Source organism: Pleurodeles waltl, chromosome 10 (assembly GCF_031143425.1).
Source record: "Pleurodeles waltl isolate 20211129_DDA chromosome 10, aPleWal1.hap1.20221129, whole genome shotgun sequence".
Lineage (NCBI taxonomy): Eukaryota > Metazoa > Chordata > Amphibia > Caudata > Salamandridae > Pleurodeles > Pleurodeles waltl.
The window spans coordinates 917,232,149-917,256,609 of NC_090449.1; the positions used below are offsets into that span (position 1 = coordinate 917,232,149).

General features: G+C 50.0%; 1 protein-coding gene across 1 annotated transcript in view; it reads right to left on the reverse strand.

Annotated features, from left to right (window-relative positions):
- The window catches only part of LOC138262462 (ATP-dependent translocase ABCB1-like), a 571,226-nt gene that overhangs the window by 123,633 nt on the left and 423,132 nt on the right, over positions 1–24,461 (reverse strand). The gene's annotated exons all lie outside the window — the stretch shown is intronic.

Genomic DNA, 24,461 nt, shown 5'->3' on the forward strand with positions numbered 1-24,461 from the left:
TGGAATCATGCAACCAATATTTGCAAAAGTATTGGGTTATGATTCCAACATGTTTGATCCTAAACATGCCTAGGTTCAGAGTTACCATTATGTAGCTGGACATAGGGAGTGACCTATGTCCAGTACACACATAAAATGGTGTCCCAGCACTCACAAAGTCTAGGAAAATGGGTCTGGGGTCTGTAGGCATACCTCTGCTAGTGCAGGGGTACCCTCACACACAGGTAAATGCACCCTGCCCTCTGGGCTGAGAGAGCCGACCATAAGTATAACTTATAGTGACATGGTGCACTGACCTATAGTGAAAACAGGTACATGCACCCGGTTCACGTAGACTGCAATGGCAGTCCTGCAGAACCCTTTGCATGGGCTCCCCATGGGTGGCAGAATAACTGCTGCTGCCCACAGGGATCCCCTGGAACCCCAATGCCCTGGGTACCTAGGTACCAAATGATAGGGGCTTCCAGGGGGGCACCAGTAGGGCCAACTGTGGGATCAGTACAGAGTTTTGGGAGAGAGAGCATAATCACTGGGGTCCTGGTTAGCAGGATCCCAGTGAACACAGTCAAACACACTGACATCAGGCAGAAAAAGGGGGTAACCATGCCAAGAAGGATGGTACTTTCCCACACAGCAACCCCAAATGAAGGTAAAGAAGGCTAACTTTGCCCAGATGAGTTTTCATTTTCTAAGTTTAAATATCTGGAGTGTCCATCTGCATTGGAGTGATTATTCCCAGTTCTATGTTTCACTGTATAGTCCATTCCCTGTAGGAAAATGGACTACCTCAACAATTTGGGGTTTTCTCGTTTCTTCTGTGTTAGCCATAAGAGAGGTTTGTGGTCTGTCTGAACAATGAAGTGAGCACCAAATAGGTATGGTCTCAGCTTCTTTAGGGCCCAGACCACAGCAAAGGCCTCCCTCTCTATGGCTGAGCACTGTTTGTCTCTGGGGGTCAACATACAGGTTGATCCTGGCCCTCCGTATTGAGTTGTGAGAGAACTGCCCCAACCCATTCCTCTGAAGTCTCAGCCTGTACTATGAACTTCTTGTAGTAGTTAGGACTTTTAAGAACAGGTGCAGAGCACATGGCTTATTTCAGTTTCTCAAAAGCTTTCTGACAGCTGGATTTTCATAATATCTTTTTAGGCATCTTTTTGGATGTGAGGTAATTAGGAGGGGCTACAATGGAGCCAAAGTGCTTAATGAACCGCCTGTAGTACCCAGTGAGACCTTACTTGGGTTTGTGTTGTAGGGGGAGTCCAATCCAAAATGGTTTGTATTTTCCCCTGTAGTGGCTGAATATGTTCCCCACCTACCAGGTGTCCCAGATAAGCCAGTTTCCCCTGCTCTATCTGGCACTTTAAAGCCTTGATAGTGAGGCCTGCTTTTTGCAGAGCCCCCAAAACATTCCAGAGATGGACCAGGTTATCATCCAAGGTGGAGCTAAAGACAGCTATATCATCTAGTAATGCTGCACTGATTGGATGAGCATCGGTTTTGGTCACTGTGTTGAGCCCTCTATAATGAACACACAACCTTATCTTTCTTTTCCCATTCTGAGAGTGTGGTTTTGGGACTAAGACCACGGGGCTAGCCCAGGGACTATCAGAGTGCTCAATCACTCCTAGATCTAGCATCTTCTGCACTTCAGCTTTGATACAGTCCCTTGCATGGCCAGGTTGTCTTTAGATTTTACTCTTTACAGGCAAACTGTCCCTTGTGTCAATGGTGTGTTCACACCATGTGGTCTGACCAGGAGTAAGGGAAACTAGTTCAGAGAACTGGTCTAGGAGGTTTCTACAGTCTTCATTTTGTGACTCAGCGAGGCAGTCATCAAGCACTACTCCCTCAACTGAGCCATCAGCTGAAGAATGTGAGAAGAGATCAGGTAGAGGCTCACTGTCTTCCTCCTGTCCCTTATCAGTTGGCCATGAACAGGGTTATGTCAGCCCTGTCATAGTAGGGCTTTAGACGGTTCACATGAAGCACACTGAGGGGTCTTCTAGGAGTACCCAGGCCAACCAAATAGGTGACCTCACGCTTTTTTCCACTATAGTGTGGGGGCCACTCCACTTGTCCTTAAGTGCATTTTGGAGTCACAGCCTGAAGGACCTACACCTTCCTCCCTGGCTGGTAAACAGTCAGAACAGCCTTTTGGTCATGCATTTGCTTCTGCACTTCTTGGCTGGCCTGAAAGTTTTTAGTGGCCTTTTTCATGTACTCAGCCATTCTTGATCTGAGGCCAAGTACATAGTGCACATTATCCTGCTTAGGGGGCTTGATGAGTTGCTCCCATCCCTCCTTCAAAAGAGCAAGTGGACCCCTAACTGGATGCCCAAACAGAAGCTCAAAGGGGCCGTAGTCCACTCCCTTCTGAGGGACCTCCCTATATGCAAAAAGGAGGCATGGTATTAGGACATCCCATCTGCTCCTGAGTTTTTCAGAGAGTCCCATTATCATACCTTTGAGAGTTTCATTAAACCTCTCAACTAACCCATTTGTTTGGGGATGGTAAGATGTGGTGAACTTATAGGTTACACCACACTCGTTCCACATAGCTTTCAAGTATGCAGACATGAAGTTACTACCCCTGTCTGATACTACCTCTTTTGGGAAGCCCACTCTGGAGAAGATACCCAGGAGGGCTTTGTCTACTGCAGGAGTTGTAGTGGTCCTTAGAGGTATGGCTTCTGGATACCTGGTGGCATGGTCCACCACCACCAGTATAAATCTATTGCCAGAGCTGTGGGAGGGCCTAGGGGCCACCAATGTAAACCCCTACCCTTTCAAAGGGTACCCCAACTACTGAAAGTGGGATTAAGGGGGCCCTTGAGGTGCCACCTGTCTTACCACTGGCTTGACAGGTGACGCAGGAGCGACAGAGTACCTTTGTGTCTTCAGACATATGGGGCCAGTGAAAGCGAGGAACCAGTATGTCCCAAGACTTACTTTGACCCAGGTGACCAGCTAGGAGAATGTCATGCGCCAAGGTCAATAAAAACTCTCTGTATTGCAGAGGTACTACCAATCTCCTGGTGGCATTAGGTTTGGGTTCCCTTGGTTCTGAATACAGGAGATTATCTTCCCAGTATACCTTGTGGGTGCCACTGACATCCCCTGTGTCCTGTTGGACAGCTTGCTGTCTCAAAACCTCTGCTGTGGGACACGTCTGTTGAGCCACACTTAACTCCTCCCTGGTAGGCCCCCCTGCACCTAGGAGATCAGCTCTGTCACCCTTGAGTTCTTCAGGTGTAGGTTCTGTCCAGGGAATGGATTTCTCCTCCTCAAAGGGGGAATCCTCAGTGGATGGTGGGAAAGGGGATAATGTCTTACCCTTCATACCTTTGCTTTTAGGAAGCTCTTGGTCCATGGTTTCAGGATTCAAGTTTCCCTGTTCTCTTTGCTTTTTGGTCTGAGCCCTTGTCAAAGCAAATATGTGCTTGGAATCCCAAGCATTGCTGCATGGGCTTCCAACTCTACTTCAGCCCAAGCTGAAGTCTCCAAGTCGTTCCCTAGTACACACTCTACAGGTAGGTCTGTGGACACTACAACCTTTTTAGTACAAGTAACCCCCCTCCCCAGCTGAGATCAACAACTGTCATGGGGTGGCTCACAGTATTGTTTTGGGCATCAGTCACTTGGTCATGGTGACAAGGTAGGTGTTGCTCAGGAGACACCCGTTTTTCAGTCACCATGGTGACGTTGGCACTTGGGTCCCTGTAGGCCTCTGCCTGAATACCATTTATCAAGGGTTGCTGCTTGTACTTATCCATGTTAAGGAGATAAGAAGCAAGGGTGGCAAAGTCCATGCCCCTATCAGGCACTAAAACAGCCCTTTCCCTAACTAAACCAGCCCCCACTCCACTTCCCAGATTTAGCCCTGCTGCACCCTTGGATTGGTTATTGTTATTGTTATTCCCACCACTACTGCTGTTGCTAGGGGCACTAGAGGTAGGAGTGGAGGTTGCAGTGATGGGTGGCTTGGTGTTTTTCTTAGAACAGGAGCTGTCTCCTGGCCTATGGCCTTTGTTCTTACATATGTAACACCAAGGCTTATTCGCCTGATTGTGTGAGGAAGAGGTTTTAGACCCACCACCAGAAGCGTGATGTGGGCCTGATGAAAACTCCTTTTTATCTTTGTCCCCATCGTTGTCATGAGACTTACCTGCTTCCTTTTTCTTGTCTTTGTCACCCCCATGTGAGCTTTTCTGCTCACCCTTGTTCTGACCCATCTGTCTGCCTTCTTTCCCAATCGAAGGGGAGAGGTCAGGTCTGAGTCTACCAAGTACTGGTGCAACAACTCAGACACACAATTATTAAGTGTATGCTGTCTCATAATTAAGTTATACAAACCCCCATAATCAGCCACTTTCCTGCCATAAACCCAGCCTTCCAAAGCTTTAACAGAACAGTCCACAAATTCTATCAAATCTTGTGATGACTCTTTTCTGGTCTCCCTGAACTTTATTCTATAGTGCTCAGTGGTGAGACCAGGCCCATCTAAGAGTGTAGACATAAGAATGTTGTAGTTATCTGCAACCTCTTCTCTGACAGTGAGAAGTCTATCCTTCCCCTTGTCAGAGAAGGCTAACCAGAGGATAGCAGCCCACTGCCTTTCAGGAACCCTCTGAACTTTAGAGGCCCTCTCAAGTGCAGCAACCCACTGGTAGATATCATCCCCTACCTTGTAGGAGTGAACAATCTTGTGCAGGGTTCTAGAGTCAAAAGAGTCCTCCCTGACTCTGTGCTTGCTGAAACCTGAACGGCTGCCACCAAGGGGTGTTAGCCCCAACCCTTACCTTTCCCTCTCAACTGCTAGGGCCTCCCTATCTAGGGCTAGCTGTTGCTGCTGCAGCCTCATCCTGGCCTCTTCCAACCTCAGTTTCCTGAGTTACCTGTTGTAGGAGACTGGCCTGGTTTGTAGTTGGCACCAAAGGTACTTATACCTCATACTAGTTACAGTTGTCCCTTATTAGTGAAATGTAGTCAGTATCTAGAAGCCAGGCTGCCTAGAAGAAGCTGGAGGCAGAGCAGCCAAGGCTGAACTAGGAGACAAGCAAAGCTCTTGCAATAACACTGTAGACACACAGTACTCACACACATCAAAGACAATACACAGTGTTACAAAAATAAAGGTACTTTATTTTAGTCACACAATGCCAAAACACTTTTGGAGACTATACTCCCTTAGGAGGTAAGTAAATTACACAAAATATACATTAGTAACCAATAACAGGTAAGTAAATAGTCAGAAAAAGTGCAAACAGTGAAAATCACAATAGGTTGCAATGGGCCTAACGGGAACACAAACCATACACTAAAATGGTGGAATGCAAAAGTCAGTTTCCCACCTAGACAAGTGTAGTCTGTAGAGGGGAGCTGGGAGTGTGAGAAAACACCAAAGGTAAGTAAAATACCCCACCCCAGAGCCCAGGAAAACAGAAGTCAAATACAGCAAGTTTCCTAAGACACACTAGAAGTCGTGAAAAAAGATAATGCAAGAACCAGAAGAGACCGCAAGACACCAATGATGGATTCTTAGACCTGAAGACCTGTGAAAGAAGGGGACCAAGTCCAAGAAGCCCTGAAGAATCCAGGGAGTACAGGAGCCCCTGCTAACCTGGATGTAGGTGCAAAGGTGAAACCTCCGGTTAGAAGACAAAGGCCCTCATTGCAACCCTGTCGGTCAGTGTTAAAGCTGAGGTAGGACAAAAGGAATTGAGTCAAATGAGTGCCATATTAGAAATAGTCAGATATACGTTATAAATTGAAAAACTGTATTTACAAAATATACAATTTGTACAGAAGGCGGTACATTGTCCATTCAAAATGTTCGTGGCCCACTGGGCCAAAACTCATATGCCAAGCCCACACTAGACTCCTGCCTCAATACGGAGAGAAAACTGCAGGGGCGTCAGGCCGAAAACACACAGGCACTTCATGTGTACGGGGAAGGAGGGGCCCCTCAGCCGGAAGTTGGGACAACGCCACTGCTCCTGGAGGGGGCTCCATGCCACCAGCGATGCCCTGGGGCGTGCAAGGCCACAGTCTCTTAAGTCTCTCAAGTGGGTGGTTTGCCCACTGCCTGGTCCGGGGGAGTGCAAAGCCACAGTCTCTCAAGTGAATGGATTGCCCACTGCCTTGACCTGGGGAGTACAAAACCACAGTCCCTCAAATCTCACAAGTGGGTGGTTTGCCCACTACCTGGTCCTGGGGAGTGCAAAGCCACAGTCTCTCAAGTCTCTCAAGTTGGTGCTTTGCACACTGCCTGGTCCTGGGGAGTACAAAGCCACAGTCTCTCAAGTCTCTGAAGTGAGTGGTTTGCCCACTGCCTGGTCCTGGGGAGTGCAATGCCACAGTCTCTCAAGTGGGTGGTTTGCCCACTGCCTGGTCCTGGGGAGTGCAAAGCCACAGTCTCTCAAGTGGATGCATTTCTCCACTGGTTCTGGAGGGGGCTTTGTGCCCAGTGTGCTTCATCCTGCCAAGGATAGGGTGAGTGGATGCATTTCTCCACTGGTTCTGGAGGGGGTTTGGTGCCCAGTGTGCTTCATCCTGCCAAGGATAAGGTGAGTGGATGCATTTCTCCACTGGTTCTGGACAGGGCTTGGTGCCCAGTGTGCTTCATCCTGCCACAGATAGGGTGAGTGGATGCCTTCTTCCACTGGTTCTGGAGGGGGCTCTGTGCCCAGTGATGCAACACTTCGGGTGTGGCAGTTCACTGTCCCTCACATGGGTGTCCGAGCCACGAGATTTACATTGACCAGGATGCATGATAGTCCATGGAGGCAGGGCTGGAGTCCATCCGGAGGCGGCTACGGCTGCGCAGTGATGGTAGTGCCGGTGCTGGTAGGGGTGCTGCCAGTGGTGCAGGGACGCTCCAGCCCCTCTCCTGCAGCCTCGAATGGCTGCCCACTGGGGCTGCTGTTGCTGGCAGTGGTGCTACTGTCAGCGGTGCAGGTGGCGGTGCTTGCGGTGTGGCTTGCGGTGGTGCCGGTGCTGGCGCGGTGCAGGTGTCGGTGGTGCCAGTGGTAGGGGGAGGCTCCAGCCCTTCTACTGCAGCCTCGGACAGCTGCCCACTGGGACTGCTGCTGCTGACAGTAGTGGTACTTGTGGCGGTACAGGTGGCGGTGCAGGTGCAGTGCTTGCGGCGGTGCTAGCGGCGGGACTGCTGGTGATGCAGGTGAGGGAGCTGGCGGTTATGCTGGTAGCAACCAGGCCTTCACCTGCAGCCTTGGACGGCTGAAGTGCCTTGCCTGGTGTTTTGTGCCCCTTCCTCACCTTGGCAGATGGTGGTGTCACCTTGGGTATAGCAGATGGAGTCTTTGAGGTGGCCTTGCTGGGTGGTTGTGGCTCCTTCCCCTTGCTGTATGCTGTCCCCTTCTTCACCTTTCCAGGTGGAGGAATGGTTTCTGTCTTGGCAGGGTTTGGTGGCACACTGGCTGGGCTGACGGGTGCCCCCATTGAGCCTCTGACAGCTGCAGGAACCACAGCAGTTGTGGACTTGGTGGCTGAGGTGCTGGGCTGGGTTTTGGTCACCCTGGCAAGAGGGGAAGGATGGGGGGTAGGGAAGAGGTCAATGTTTGCCAGGAAAAGCTTCTTAGGGACACTGGGAGGGGAAGAGGGAGAAGGTCTGGGAGTGGAGGAAGAGGGGGTGGTTGTAGGAGGTGTCTGTCTGCTGAGTTTGGGTGAAGGTGCAAGGGCTGGATGCTGTTGAGAGGTGGATGGCTGTTGGGTGGGTGGGTGCTTGATTTTGTGTACTTTGGGAGGAGGGGGTCACAGACACAGTGGGAGAGGACACAGGGGATGTGTGCATGGATGGGGGGTGACTATCAGTGAGGGGTGGGTAGTGATGGGTGTGCTGGTGATGGAGGTAGAAGATGAGGATGTAGTGCATGCAGGTGTGAGTGAATACGCTACAGGGAGGGAGGTGGATGAGGAGGAGGAGGGGGACACAGTAGAGGCAGTGGATGTTGGTGTGTCTGCATGGGGATGGTGCATGTGTGAGTGCCTGTGAGATGAACTGTGGTGCTTGTGTTTGCCAGAGCCACTTCTGTGTGTTGATTTGTCTGAATGCTGGTCTGAAGGTGTGCTTGGGATAGGCTGGGGTTGAGGAGATTGGGACTGGGTAGAGGAAGCTGGAGGGAGGAGGCTGGATACAAGGACAATGGCTGCCATCACTGCGGAGGCCAGAGCCTGAAATGCTCTCTGCTGGGCCACCACACCAGAGTGAATGCCCTCCAGGTATGTCATTTGTTTGTTGCAAATGCCTCTTGACACACTGGATGGCATTCAGAATGGTTGACTGCTTAACAGTGAGGGATATCAGGAGGTCAATAGCCTCCTTACTGAGGGCAGCAGGGCTGACTGGGGCACGGCCTGAGGTGTCTATGGCGAAGGAGATGCCCACCCTCCTGGGTGAGCAGGCACGGGAAACACACTGATAGGCTGATGGGAGGGCCGTGCTGGAATGGGGTGGCGGCTGTACCTGTTGTTGGGGTGGGCACAGAGGTGTCCGCCACCGCCAGGGAGCTTCCATCTAGGGAGGAGTCGCTGTCTGTGGTGTCCCCTCCTGTCCCTGTCGTGGTGGTCCCCTCGCCCTCCGTCCCACTGGTGCCCTCACCATTGGTGGATTCGGCCTCCAGGCCCATGTGGGATGCAGCTCCCTCTGTCGCCGGTGCCTCTGCTCCTCCGCCAGATGATTCTGATGCACACAAGGACAGGGTGACAAAACAAAAAGGGGGGGAGACAGAGGATACAATTGGTCAATGCCAGCAACAACACTACTGTTTGCATACACAACTCACAGTGAACAACCCTATGCACTAGGGCATGCACTACCAGTTACAATGCTAGTCACCAGCCCATGGAGTACAATGCCTAACGCCTTCAGCTGCACACATGAAACAAACAGGGCCCTGACCAGTAGTAGATGCCCACTAACTCTATTGGGGTTGGAGTGCTTCAGAGCCTGCCCAACAAGGGACCTACCCTGCCAAGTTTGCCCTGGCCTAAGGGCACCCATAGTCCACATCCCCACCCAGGTAAAACCTTAACACACAAAGTAATGAATCTGAATTTGTACTCACCCCCTTGTGAGTGCTGTGATGCCCTTAAGCGTTCATCCAACTCCGGATAGGCCACCGCCAGGATGCGGAACATCAGTGGGGTCAGGGTACAACGGACACCCCTTCCTTGTTGGGAGGCCAGCCCCAGCTGGGCCTCCGCCTTCTTCCTTGCGCACTGTCGCAGCTCCTCCCACCGTTTGCAGCAGTGGGTGCTCCTCCTGTCTAAGACCCCCAGGATTCGCATCTACTTGGCGATGGCACGCCAAATACTCTTTTTCCGATGGCCACTGACCTGCAGGAAAAAGACAGCAGAAAAGCGAATTAGTTAACCATCTGGACCGTCACACTCATGGCCCACCACATCCCTCCCATCCCCTGACGCACATACATTGACCAGTATACATGCAGCACTCTGGCCAGGATGCCTCAGCCCCCCCCTACATGTGGCTTACACACACACCACTCCTTACATTCATGGCCCACGCATCATGCTCACAGTGTACTCACTGGGGTAGGACCCCATCCACCAGTCTCTCCAACTCCTCCACAGTGAAGACAGGGGCTCTTTCCCCAGACCTTTGAGCCATTGTCGCTTCCAGCTACAAGTCACAGTAGCACTTAAAGTGTAGGTCCTCTGCTGTTGAAGGTCAGATAGCAAGTGAGTGAATAGATAGAAAATGTCTGTCACGTCCGCGGCGGTGCGTACCGTCACAGCCGGCCTACATCGCCATTGGCTCCTGGAACCCATGGGACCCAATGATAACCAATACGAAGTTGCGCGGTGGTCGTCGACCGCCTACCACAACTGTGCACAACGCCAGCGGGATTACCCAATTTCCACTTGTCCCTCCTCACAGGTCAGGCAGCCACCATTTCAGGGGGGCACAGGCCATGGCACCTAACTGCGTCACATCAGACATTGGCACAGCAACTGACTCTCGGATTGATATACTGGTTCTGTAAATGGAGAAATGCATCATTATTGCGATAGATGTGTGATTATGACCCTCTGCTCACCGTTTTCCTCCATAGGCTTCAACCGTTAAGGATGAATATGAGATGGAGACATCCTCCAGTCTACAGACCACTGGTGGACCTTGCGACAACGGAGGAAAGACACATTATGCTAACATACAGACTTGATCGGGCCACAATCCAAGAACTGTGTGCCCAACTGGAGCCAGACCTGATGTCAGCTATCTGCCAGCCCACAGGTATCCCCCCTCTAGTGTAGGTCCTGTCAGTGCTCCATTTCCTGGCAAGTGGTTCCTTCCAAACAACAGTGGCCAGGGCATCAGGGATGTCTCAGCCAATGTTCTCAAACGTGTTGACCAGAGTGTATTCAGCCGTTCTTAAACACATGTGCAGCTACATTGTATTCCCACAGGTGGAGGATTTGGCCACAGTGAAAGCTGACGTTTATGCCCTTGGACATAGCCCCAACATCATTGGTGCCACTGATGGTACACATGTAGCATTTGTCCCCCCCCCCCCCCGGAGAAATGAACAAGTGTTCAGGAATAGAAAAAGCTATCACTCTATAAATGTGCAGATGGTGTGTTTGGCAGACCAGTACATCTCCCATGTGAATGCCAAGTATCCTGGCTCTGTGCATGACGCCTTTATCTTGAAGAATAGCAGCATCCCATATGTGATGGGCCAACTCCAGAGGCACCGGGTGTGACTAATAGGAGAGCCTAAGGTCCCCACCCAGTATATGTTGGTGTCTGGGTATAGGGTTGTCCCTAAGGGTTAGTGTGTGTCTAACAGTTGTCCCTCAATGTTTTCAGGTGACTCTGGTTACCCCAACCTCTCATGGCTACTGACCCCAGTGAGAAATGCCAGGGCAAGGACAGAGGAACGTTACAATGAGGCACATGGGCAAACAAGGCAGACAATTGAAAGAACCTTTTGCCTCCTGAAGGCCAGGTGCCGGTGCCTCCATCTGACAGGTGGATCCTTGTACTAAGGTGTGCCAGATCACTGTTGCATGTTGCATGTTGCACAACCTGGCCTTGAGACACCAGTTGCCTTTTGTGCAGGAGGATGAGCCTGGAGATGGTTTTGTGGCAGCAGTGAAGCCTGTGGACAGTGAGGAAGAGGAGGCAGAGTAAGAAGATGTGAACAACAGAAGTAATATCATACAGCAGTACTTCCAGTAACACACAGGTAAGACAATGTAACTTCACTTTACTTTTAAGTTTTCTGTTGGACATTGTACATGGCAGCCTGATTTCCCTATGCCTATGGTCACTTACTGTACCCTTTGGCATCTCTATTTTCAGATCTCTGTTTCTCACTCTGGTTCCTGGTATGTTTACTGCTGCCCACTAATGGTCATACCAATGTATATATAACTGTCCATATGTCTTGCAATGTTTTCTGAATGTTGTACTAATACATATTTCAATCATTTGACAGACTCCAGGTTTGTATTTGTTCCAAGGGTGTTTATTTAAGTTCTCATAAGTAGAGGGGGATGTGCAATGGGCTGGGGTGATGGTGGAGGGAAGTCCAGGGTAGAGTCCAGTCTCTTGGTATCACAGGTACATTGTCCAAGGGTGCATAGGAAGGGGAGCAATAGCAGTTCAAGGTGGACAGGGTAACAGAATGGGACAGAAGGGTGACAATTAGGAGAGTCTTATTTCCTGGCAGGGGTCTTGGCAATGTTCTCTGGCTTCTGCCTGGATCGCAGGGACCGTATGAGGGGTGGTTCTCCTTCTGCAGGGGGTGGGGTGCTGGTGGCCTGTTGTGTCTGTGGCGGGGCCTCCTGTCCAATAGCGCCAGTGGAGGTGGAGGGCTGTTCTTCGGTGTGGCTAGTGTTAGGGGCCCGTTGGTGTGCCACGCCTCCCTCATGGTGTTGGCTATGTTAGCCAGCACCCCTGCAATGGTGACCAGGATGGTGTAGATGTGTTTGAGGACCTCCCTTATGACCAGGTACTGCCCCTCCTGCAGCTGCTGGGTTTCCTGCAACATGGGCAGCATCTGGCCCATCATCTCCTGGAAAATGCTCCTAGGATGTTGGTGAGTGCCTCCTGGAGAGTGTGTTCCCTGGGCCTATCCTCCCCTCCTGTTGCACAACAGTCCTCCCAGTTTCCCTGTTGTCCTGTGGCTTTGTCCCCTGAACCGAATGCCCACTGACCCCAGGTCCCTGATCATCCTGTGTTTGTGGGGTTGCCTAGGATCCCTGTAGTGGTGGACACACTGCTGATTGACGTGTCCTGGGGACAGTTGCATGGGTCCGCTGGTTGGGTGCTGTGGTGGTGTTTCCTGAGGGGGGAGGCTCTGTGGTGGTGTGGTACTGTGGCAGGGTAACCGACTGTCCAGAGGTCCCTGATGGGCCAGGTTGGTCATCGTCATCCAGGCGTGCAGAGCTGCTGTCATCATTGTGGGTCTCTGGGGGGGGGGTACTGGATGTTGCTGGCAACTCCTTTCTGGTGACGTTGAGTACGGGTCCTGTGGGGATGCAAATGCATTGTTATTATATCTGCATGTGCCATCTTCAGCATGGGTGTGTTTCCCTGTATGGTTGTGATTGCCCTGTCAGCTTTGCCTTGTGTGCGTGGTGATTTTGTGGGATAAGTGATTCTCTCTAATGGGCATGCTGTGGTGATGGGTGTCAATGCAGGTCTGTGATGGGGGTCCATGGATTATTTTGGCATGCAGGGCTTGGTATTGGGATGTGTGGGTTGTGATAGTGGGGTATATGTGAGGTGGTGGAGTGATCGGGTGAGGGTAGGGATAGGAGTTTGTGATGGCATGCAGGTAGGGTGGGGGATATAGTAGTAAAGATTTGACTTACCAGAGTCCAGTTCTCCTGCTACTCCTGCCAGGCCCTCAGGATGCATGATAGCCAAGACTTGCTCCTCCCATGTTGTTAGTTGTGGGGGAGGAGGTGAGGGTCCACTGCCAGTTCTCTGTACGGCTACCTGGTGCCATTCAACCACGGAACACACCTTCCACCGTAGGTCATTCCACCTCTTCCTGATTTCATCCCTTTTTCTGGGATGCTGTCCCACGGCGTTGACCCTGTCCATGATTCTCCACCATAGCTCCATCTTCCTAGCAATGGGCTTCTGCTCCACCTGTGCTCCGAATAGCTGTGGCTTTACCCGGATGATTGCCTCCACTATGACCCTTACGTCCTCCTCTGAAAACCTGGGGTGTCTTTGGAGTGCCATGGATGTGGTGTGAGTGATAAATGTGAGGAAGTGTGGGGTGATGTGTGAAGTGTTGAGTTGTGGTGTGTGCTGTGAGGTGTGTGGATGGTGTATGGGTGATGATGTTCTGTGGCTCAGATTGAGGGGGTGTTCCTGCCTTGTCTCTCTCTGTTTGCTATCTTTTTTTTTGTTGAAGCGGTTGTGGGTAATATGGGTATGTGTTTTATAGTGTTGTGGGTGTGTGGGTGTGGTGGGTGTATGTGTGGCAGGTGTGTGTAGTTTGAATGGTCCAATGTGGTGGAGTTTTGTTAGTGTGTATATATAATGAGTGCGGCAGTGTGTGTACCGCCAATGGTTTACTGTGGTTGAAAGACCGCTGCGGTGATTCGTGGGTCCTAATACTGTTGGCGTATTCCTGTTGGCATAACAATGTGAGTTGTGGTACTGGCAATTTATCACTGACCTTTAGTCTGGCGGACTTGTGGGGGGGGTTCTGTATAGTGGCAGATTTCTCTGTGTGGGTCATAATACCCGTAGCGGTATACCGCCGCGGTCATGGTATGTTGGCAGCCGTCAGCACAGCGGTAGGCGGCATTAAGCGCCAGGGTTGTCATGAGGGCCAAAGTCAGCAATGCATCAAAGAAGACAGCTGCAGGGTCCTGGTTGGTGCAGATGTCCCACGTCAAGTGCAAGATACGTGTTTGGCAGGAAATGGCGCTGGCTGGGCCCAGGCGGGACCTGTAGGTCTCAACTTTGTGTGAGGAGACAGAGGGGGCTCTCAGCAACTCAGAGAGCCCTCGGATGACCAGGCAGCACCCACAGGAGTTCCACAGGATGGGGACAAAGAAGGTGCAAATGGCGGTCCATGCAGCACTACACAAGGGGTTCACACACTGCCGGAGAACAACTCTGGGAGCTGTGCTTCGCAGGAGACAGTGCTCAGGACCTTGGTTGTGCTGTGCATGAAGAACTTCTTGGAAAGTCGCAGACAAGCCCTATCAGCTGCAAAACCTACAGTGCACACGGGTACTGTCTTGCATGGGGAGGGAGACCTCCACTCTTGAGACTGCCACAGTCACTTTAGTCTACCACCCATGTTGCTGAATCCACACCTGTCTTCTGGAGAGGGGAGCAAAGCCACTGGTCGTCATTGCAGAGAGATGCCTGCTGAAGCAGGGAAGTTATTCTGTCACTCCACTGGAGATTCCTTTGGTTCTTCTGGTGCAGGCTGAAGACAGACAGTCCTTGAAGGATGAACGACCTGGAAACTGATGCAGTTGCTGGCAGGAGCTGAAGATACAATGTCGCAGAAGTCATCTTGGCTTAGTTGTTGCAATTTAGTAGAGTTCCTGTAGCCGTTGATCCATCGGTAGAAGATGAAGTAGAGGATGCAGAGGCTTCCTGCTGGAGTCTTGCATTCCGAATCTGAGGAAACACCCATAGGAGAGACCCTAAATAGCCCTGAGAGGGGGGATTTGTCACCTAACCAGGTAAGTACCTATTAGGCGGGGTCTCTGACATCACCTGCTGACACTGGCCACTCAGCTGCTCCCAGAGTGCCCCACCACCTTGGAATCCAAGATGGCAAAACCCAGGGACAGTCAGGAAGGAGCTCTGGGCACCACCCCTGGGGTGGTGATGGACAGGGGAGTGATCACTTCCCTTTCCTTTGTCAAGTTTCACGCCAGAGCCGGGACTGGGGGTCCCTGAACCGGTGTAGACTGGATTATGCAAGGAGGGCACCATCTGTGCCCTTCAAAGCACTTCCAGAGTCTCTGGGAGGATACACCTCCCATGCCGGTAACACCTATTTCCAAAGGGAAAGTGTATAACACCCCTCTCGCAAAGGAAATGCATTATTCTGCCTTCCTGGGATTGAACTGCTCAAGCCCCCGGAAGGCAGATGCCTGTCTGTGAGGTGGCAGCAGCTGGGGCTGCAGAGAAAACCGCAGAAGGCTGGTATGGCAGTACTGCAGGGCCATGGTGGAGCCCCCAGAGTGCATGGGATTGTGCAATCAATACTGGAATCAGTACTGGGTTACAATTCCCATTTGTTAGGCACCTTACATGGCCATATTGGGAGTTACCACTGTGAAGCTATATATAGGTATTGACCTGTATATAGTGCACACTTATAATGGCATCCCGCACTCACTAAGGTGGTCATTCCGACCGTGGCGGTCGGCGGTGAAGCGGCGGTAAGACCGCCAACAGGCTGGCGGTCTTTTTTCAGGTATTCTGACCATGGCGGTTACCGGGATGGCCAGCCGCCGCTTCACCGTTCCGACCGCCACAGCGGTAATGACCGCCGGGCTGGAGACCTCCAGGGTCTCCAGCCCGGAGGTCGTCACATACCGCCGGCGGTATTCCAACCCGCCTGACCCCGGCTTACCGCCATGGATTTCATGCGGATTGGGACCGCCATGAAATCCATGGCGGTAAGCACTATCAGTGCCAGGGAATCCCTTCCCTGGCACTGATAGGGGTCTCACCCACCCTCAACCCTCACCCCGACTACCTCCCCTACCCACCCACCACCCCTGCCACCCCCAAAAGGTAGCAGGACCCCCGTCCCCCACCCTGATCCCCAACATATACACACACATACACTCACGCATTCATGCACGCATTCATGCACATACACCCCCCCGCATTCATGCATGCATTCATGCACATACACCCCCCCGCATTCATGCACGCATTCATGCACATACACACACCCCCCCGCATTCATGCACGCATTCACACGCCCCATCAACATACACACACCGCCATGCACGCACACAACTCACAACACCCCCCCACCCCTCTTCCCTAGCGGACAATCACCTTACCTGTTCCTGGTGATCCTCCGGGAGGGAACGGGACCCATGGGGGCAGCTCCGCCGGCACCGCCACGCCAACAGAACACCGCCACAGCGAATCACAGATCGTGATTCGCTGGGCGGTGTTCTGTTGGCGTGGCGGTGGAGGTGGAGCTATCTCCACTTCCCCGCCTGCCGCCAGTATGGCTGTTGGCGGCACTTCGTCCGGAAATGGGCGGAGCGCTGCCAACAGTCATAATGACCTGTGCGGAAGACCGCCAGCACTGGCGGTCTTCCGTACGGCGGTCCCTCAGCGGTCTATTGTAAAGACCGCCGAGGTCGGAATGACCACCTAAGTCTGGGAAAATGGGCCTGAACGACGTGGGGGTACCTCTGCTAGTGCATGGGGACCCTCACACACAGGTACTATGAACCTAGCCTTCAGGGTCTGAGGGTTAGACATATAGGTGACTTATAAGTGACCTGGTGCGGTAAAAATGGCTGTGAAATAGTGCTTACACTATTTCATTCAGGCTGCAATGGCAGTCCTGAAGAAGTGTTTGTATGAGCTCCTTATGGATGGCAAAACAAATGCTGCAGCCCATAAGGATCTCCTGAAACCCCAATGCCCTGGGTATGTAAATACCATATACTAGGGACTTATAAGGGGGGTCCAGTATACCAATTTGGAGTAGAATACTGGGTTACCAGTATGTAAGTACAAATTGGAACCAAAGAGAGCATAAGCATTGGAGTTCTGATTAGCAGGACTCCAGTGACACAGTCAAGCATACTGACTGAAACAGTAAAACAGACTGACATGTAGGGCATAAGCCAAAAGCACTGTGGTCCTGACTAGCAGGATCCCAGTGACACACCCAAAACATACTGACAAACAGGCCAAAAATGGGGGTAACCATGCTAGAAAGATGCTACTTTCTCCCACCTGTCTAGGAAGTCTCCTTCTGGGTTCGAACAGTTGGTCCCCTCAGACACTGAGGTGACATGGGAATGGAAAGAGTAGGATCTGTCCCTAGTCTTACTGACCCTTTCCACTAGCACTCTGGGTGTAAAAGGAGCCCTATCAGTCTGGCTTCCTCTCCCACTTCTTGAAGTGCTTCCAGCTATGCTAGTGGGTCTGCTAGGAACATTCCGACCCAGTGAGGAATCCTGTTGATCCTCCCCGAGATCTAAAAGGTATTTTTCCATCTCTGAGGAGTTAGAATCTACTCTCTCCTCCTCCTCTTCCTCCTGGTCACCCGCTTGTTCCTGATCATCCTGAAGAAGGAGGCCTAAGAACAGGCTCTTATTAGGATTCCTCCCTATGTCTAACTTCCTTTCAGCACACATCCCTTTCAATCCTTTGAAAGTCAGGTTCCCATAAGTAGAATCCATGGTGTGCCCAATTGCAGACATGGTATGTGTTAGAGTGGTGGAGGGTGTGCCTAACCTCTCTACTTCTAGTCTTGATCAAGAGGTGTAGAGCAAGGGCTATGTCTAGACCCCTAGCTTACTGAAACACAAATACTAGATTACTAACACAAGGTACTATGTGTACCCCTAAGTAAAGAGTGGTCTTTTCTGTGGAAAGTATCAGGTGACAGAGTGATAAGGCAGTTGCAACTGCTTATCCCACCGCTGCAGCATCAATGTAGGAAGCTGGTCTGGTGTGTGGTGGGTACATAAGATACTTACACCTTACACCAGGCCCAGGTATCCCCTATTAGTGTAGTGTCGGCAGTGTCTAGAAGCCAGGCTCTCTAGAGGTAGCTGTGGACGAGGAGCCAAGGCTTATCTAGGAGACATGCAAAGCTCATGTAATACCACTGTAGTCACATAGGCCCTCATTCTGACCTCGGCGGTCTTTTCGCAAGACCGCCGAGTTACCGCCGCGGTGAAGACCGCCGACCGCGGCGGTATGCCGCTGTGCGCATTCCGACCGCTGGGAGCGTTCCGCCGGGAAACCGCCGGCAGCCAGACTGGCGGTCGGTGGGAAAGTGGAGACTGGTCAACCTCCACCGCCACGCCAGCAGAACACCGCCCCCAGAATTACGACCCACATTTCTGTGTGGCGGTCTTCTGTTGGCGGTGTGCTGTCGGCAGTCACGTCCCTATGGCTCCCGTCGCCTCCCGGAGGACCAACGCACAAGGTAAGTTGATCGTCCGTGAGGGGAGGGGGTGGGGGGGTGTTGTGTGATGTGTGCGTGCATGGGGGTGTGCAGATGTGCATGTTGGGGTGCGTGCATGTCGGGGTGCGTGTATGTGCATTTCGGGGTGGGGGTGGGGAGGGGGTTCGTACCACCTCTGGGGGGTGGCAGGGGGATGGAGGGGGTGGGGGAGGACTCGGGGGGGCAGTGGGGGGTGGGGGGGACCCCTATCAGTGCCAGGGAAGGAATTCCTGGGCCCCGATAGTGCCTACCGCCATGGTTCGCATGGCGGTTCCCGACCGCCAGAAACCGCGGCGGTAAGCAGGGTCATGATACGGGTTGCGGTCTTGGGGCGACCGCCGGGCCGGAGTGCGCAAACTCCAGCCCGTCGGTCATGACCGCCGTGGCGGTCGGAGTGGGGAAGTGGCGGTCGATCGCGGCGGTGACCGCCGCGGTCAGAATGCCATTTTTTGGACCGCCGGTCTGTTCGCGGTCCGACCGCCGCCTCTCCGCCGACCGCCAAGGTCAGAATGAGGGCCATAGTACTTACACACATGAAAGAATGCACTCAGTGTTACAAAAATAAATCTACAGGCAAGCTAGGTGATACCACCACCTGCTTTGGGCTAGAAACTCCACCCCAACTAAGTTGTACTACAGCTAAGGGGAGAGACTGAGTGGAGTTATTGACATCAGTAACCTGTCCAAGGAGGTGTTGTGCAGGTGACACCAGGTTTTCAGTCACCAAAGTGATACTGGCACCTGTGTCCCTGTAGGCCTGAGGCTCAACACCATTTATTATAATTGACTGCTTGTACTTGTCCATATTAAGGGGACAAGCAGCCAAAGTGGCAAGACTAATGCCACCAGGTGTGCCAGAAATTGTCCTGGGATTTTCTATACCTACCCCAGTTTCTATAATGGACCCAAAAGTGAACCCAACTACACCTTTTGTTTGACTACTGCCAGTAGTCCCACCACGATTACTACTACTGCTAGGTGCACTAGAAGTTGATGTGGACATATTCGTCGTGGTAGGATCAGGGGCTTTACCTGGGCAGGACTTATCCCCTGGCCTATGGCCTTTACCTCTGCACACATAGCACCAAGGCTTTTTATTGTGTGCAGAGTGGGAAGAAGAAGAGGTTTTATCCCCACCCCAAGAAGAGCATTGTGGACCTGTAGAGGAATCTGTATGTTAATGTTTGTCCCCATGCTTGCCCTGAGATTTTTCACCATCTTTCTTCTTTTCTTTGTTTCCCCCCGTATGAGCTTTTCTGCTCACCCTTGTTCTGACCCATTTGTCTTTCTTCTTACCCAATTCTCGGAGGGAGGTCAGATCTGAGTCCACTAGGTGCAGGTGTAACAAATCAGATACACAACTATTCAGTAGATGCTCTCTCAAAATCAGATCATTCAGAATCTGGTAATCAGACACTTTACTGTCATGTAACCAACCTTCTAATGCTTTGACAGAACAGTAGAAAAAGTCAACCCAATCTTGTGAAGATTCTTTCTTGGTTTTACTGCACTTGATTCAGTATTGCTCTGCGGGGAGCCTAAAACCATCAGTGAGTGCATTTTTGAGGATGTTGTTATTGTCTGAGTCCTCCTCCTTAACAGCGAGGAGTGTTTCCCTCCGCTTACCAGAGAAGGACAATTAAAGAATAGCAGCCCACTGCCCATGAGGGACCCTCTGAGCTTTACTGGCCCTCTCAAGTACAGCAAACCACTCTTGGATATCATCCCCCTCCTTGAAAGGGGGAACAATTTTGTGCAAGTTTCTGGAGTTAATGTCCTCCCTGACCTCATAACTTTTGAAACTGTTATTGCTGCTGCCTCCATGGGGAACTAATCCCAACCCCTGTCTTTCCCTTTCTACAGCTAAGGCTTCCCTATCTAGGGCCTGCTGTTGCTGTTTAAATCTCAGTCTAGCTTCTTCCAATCTCAACTTTCTGAGGGTCAGATGTATCAAAGTGTTTTGCGATTGCAAACGTTCCTCCACAAAAACTGCATTTTGGTATGTACCAAATCCAATTTGCGATTCAGTAACTTGTTACTGAATTGCAAATTGCAATTGCGACTACATACCGATTCGGTATTAGGAAGGGGCGTGTCAAGAGCTACCCTTCCTAATACCGCATCACAGAGGTATGTATGATTGTTTTTTGACTCTGAATAGGGTTGCAAAACAATCATGGTTACCACCAATTTCAAATTGGTGGTAACCCATTTGCAAAGGGGAAGGGGTCCACAAGGGACGGCTTCCCCTTTGTGAATGGATGAGAAAACATTTTTTAGGAGCCGTCAGTGGTCCCACGGACCACTGCCTACTCTTAAAAAATGAAAGGAAAACCTTTAATTTTAAATTTTTAAACGCATACCGTTTTCCTTTACGTAAAACGGGCTGCATTTAAAAAAAAAGATTGTTTTATTGAAAAGCAATCAGAGACATGGTGGTCTGCTGAGCCCAGCAGGCCACCATCTCTGTGATTTTAGCCATTCGCAATAGCTTGCAAATTGCGAACTACCTCATGAATATTAATGAGGTAGGTCCATTTGCGAGCCCTTGCGAATCACAGTATGAGACTCCTGGAGTTTCATACATTCCAATAGCGACTACTTAATTGCAATTTGCAAACAAATCACAATTAGGTAATCGCTATTAGATAAAATGATACATCTGGCCGTGAGTTCCCTTTCTAGGGAGTTATCCTCTGGATTGGATGTGTGACCCTTCAGAGACTGAGGTGATATTGGAATGAGCAGAAGTGGATCTTTCCCTAACTTATGTAATCCTAGTGACCTGGACTCTAGGTGTGAAGGGAGCTTTACTTGTGTGTGACCCCACCCCACTGTTGTGTAGCCATTTTAGTTATGGCTTCATAAACGGTCTTGTTTTATTCTTCTCTATCTAACTGTTTTTTGCCTAGGTCAGCACTGCTTTTTTAAACAAGACATTTCTTTCACTCTGTGCTTTTCTCAAGGCTGCAGTAAGATAGGTTGCCGGTAAACGTGGTAATGCTTTGTCTCTAGTGTTCAAAGAAACGTACACATCCTTACGTAGGGCCAATTACTAAAAACACCAGCTGTTTTATTATAAAAACACTTCTCTGTCCCATACATGTTAGAGGGATATTCCAGCCAGATGACCACAACTGTATGCTGATTGCTCAATGCTTCGCTACAGCTGCTTATGTAGACTACAGGCATTTTGCTCAGGTATGATGATGATGTCTTCCCAGGGGAACCTGAATGGAAGAACTAGAACTTAACATGCTGCGCTGTTACATAGCCTAGGTAGGAATTATTATTTGAGTGACAATATGGTAGTTATTTTTAAGCTTTACTCTCCTCGTCACTATTTTAATCCTGTCATGCTTCATCGTCCTAGTTATTGCAGTACATGCTTTGTTATCTAAGATGCAGTTGCTTCATTAAAACCTTATTGAAACATATACTGACTCTGATTGTCCTTGTATATGTGAGACCAATGTAACTGAGAGAAATGGATGCAATCTGAGTGACCACGATTTCCCTGAGGAGTAAATTGTGTCATGCGCTCGGCTGCCCAATCATCCCTGCTCTTGGGTAGAGATGAGGCACTGCTAGTTAGCCGGAGCAAAACCAGGATTAGACAGACAGGTGTCACCTGTAGTGGGTTCAGACTGAGTCCCCCACAGTGCAAGTGATTCTGCCACCCAAAATCCATAGGTTTAATTATAATAAGGAGATCCTATGCGACATGTTGCTGCCAATGTTTGGTCAGGCTCTAATTTTCGGGTCCTCATGAGTATCTCTGTCTCACTACATACAAAGACACCTGTGATATTTAGGATTTTCCTCCTCAGCTAAGTAGGTAGTATCTAACTAATGCTGTAGGTTGTTCAAGCTTGAACCATTAAAAGGGTAATCCCCATTTGGTGTGCTTATCTCTGAAAAAAATAACCATTCATCATGGCATTTCCGCAACAGGTAGCAATTGCAGTTAATATGCGACCATCCCTTACTGCACATTTGTTGTTGAGGCTCATTCAGCTTATAGAACAGATTTTTTTTTTCTTGGGTCACATTTCAAGCAGCTGATGGGAACACAAATACATGTCATCACTATACACCTGCAAACGCACCTGCACAATACAGAGAATATGCATATCTAGAAATACCTCTATCTTATCAAGAACTTAATTATTGACTTGATGGCCCCCTACTCCATACAATTCTACATGTTAGGTTAGGTTCTCTAAGTACTGATGGTCCGACCTGGCCTTTATTGGCCACTTATACATCTCACCTTGCTGCAGCAAACCTAACCCTAGCTGAAGTCTGTCACTTATATGCTGAGCTTACGGCAATATACAGACGATTAGTACAGTTTGTAATGCAAACATTAAACACAAAACTTGCACATGCTGCTCTGGCGCAACCACATGCAGTAACACCAGGCATTAATCCAGTGACTGTACATTCGATCATGGGTAAAGTACCCACCAAATGAGAAGAGATTCCGTTTCAGTTAGCTCAAAAAGTAAATGCACTGGAAGCAGTATTTTCTTATACGGAACCTCAGGATAAACATAGAATATTAACTATGTGCTTGCCATTTGGGATGGTTCCCACAATAGATAACTGCAATACTTGGGGCACGGTATTTGCCAGTCTCTGAACTACCGTACACCAACACTTGCCAATTTACCGAGAATGTTGAAACAAATTCAAGATGAATACGGGGCTGCCCCGGCCCTGGATTTGGGGACGCAACTTATGGGCAATTTTGCTACAGTATCCTCAATTATATTAAGTTACCTTAAAAGGGAAGCAGTTGCACCAGCGGTGCACATGAAGCTCGGGGACGTTCCGCCACAGGATCAAAAACGCGAGCTGCCAAAGATTATTGGGGACACCTACTCTAGTATTGGTCGAGGTAGTCTGGGGCCAGACCAACAAAACCATCATTTCAGGGTAAATCTAATAAAGATTCTACCAAGCAAGCGCATGAGGGTACAGTGAAACGCTAGGATAAAAAACAACAAACACCTTAAAAAGTGAGGGGAGAATCTCTGTATAGGGAAACGCCTGACAGACATCAATATACTGATACACGCCAATCTCGTTCATTTCAGGACTCACAGGAAAAACGCAGTGAGAGAGGTGGGAGGTCAAAGTCAAGAACTGAGTACGTGAAACAGAGTGCTCAACAGAAGTTTCTGTTAAAAAAGAAGAGAAAGTTCTGCAGCAAAAACACCAATTAAAAAAGAAAAAAGTGGAAGCAGGTGCAGTTTGACATGCCACTCAAGAAGAGGGCTCTATTGAAGAACAAGAAGTGGGCATTAGCACTATTAGACAGTGCGACAGAGGTCACAATAGTTCGCCGGAATCTTCTAGAGGATCTGGAGGAGAAAGCAACTGATGACTTCCTACAAGTTAAAAGAGCAACCATGCGTGTCTCCACACCTCATAGGGTGTACAAAGTAACTTTACAGTTAGAAGGAGACATTGAACTCACAATTGACGCAATCTTTTGGGACCATGTTGTGAATATATATGATATTCTACTGGCTGAAAGGGATTGGCCACCTGAATTTGTCTGTACTTGCCCATATGGGGAAGAGGTTATCAAACCTTCTTTCTCGCCCCTTGTTCCCGATGTGCTCACAGAATCCTACGCCAGCAACTGGGTATTGGTGTAGGCACCCGTGTTATTTGGCAACCACGTAGGGTGGGATAAAGTCTCGCCCATCATGTAATTCCTATTAAAAATCAACCCCAACCTCAACCCCAGTATCCAATAAAACATAATGGTAGAGCCCCTGTGAGGGAAATCCTCACACAACTGAAGTACCAGAGTGTAATTGAACCCTGTTTCTCACCAATGAATAATCCCTTATTCCCAGTAGCTAAACCGGACCATTTGTAGAGAATAGTCTTGGACTGCATGCATTTAAACAGTCATACAGGCACATATTCTACACAAAACCCACATAGCACAGCACTGATGAACAAAATGGTGCGCACAAAATACAAAACAGCACTGGATATTTCCAATGGTTTCTTCTGCCAAAATATAGCACCTGAGAGGAGAGACTTAACAGGTTTCATAGCACTAGGCTCCCAGAAAAGAGTCTGTCCTTTACCCCAGGGGTACAAGAACAGTCCAGGACTGTTTGCGGCTCGTGTGACTTCAATATTGCACAACATTGATCCTAAGCATTGTCCTATGTAGATGATATTTATCTCAAGGATGATGAATTACTGCAACATCTAAGACCCGTAGCCCGCACT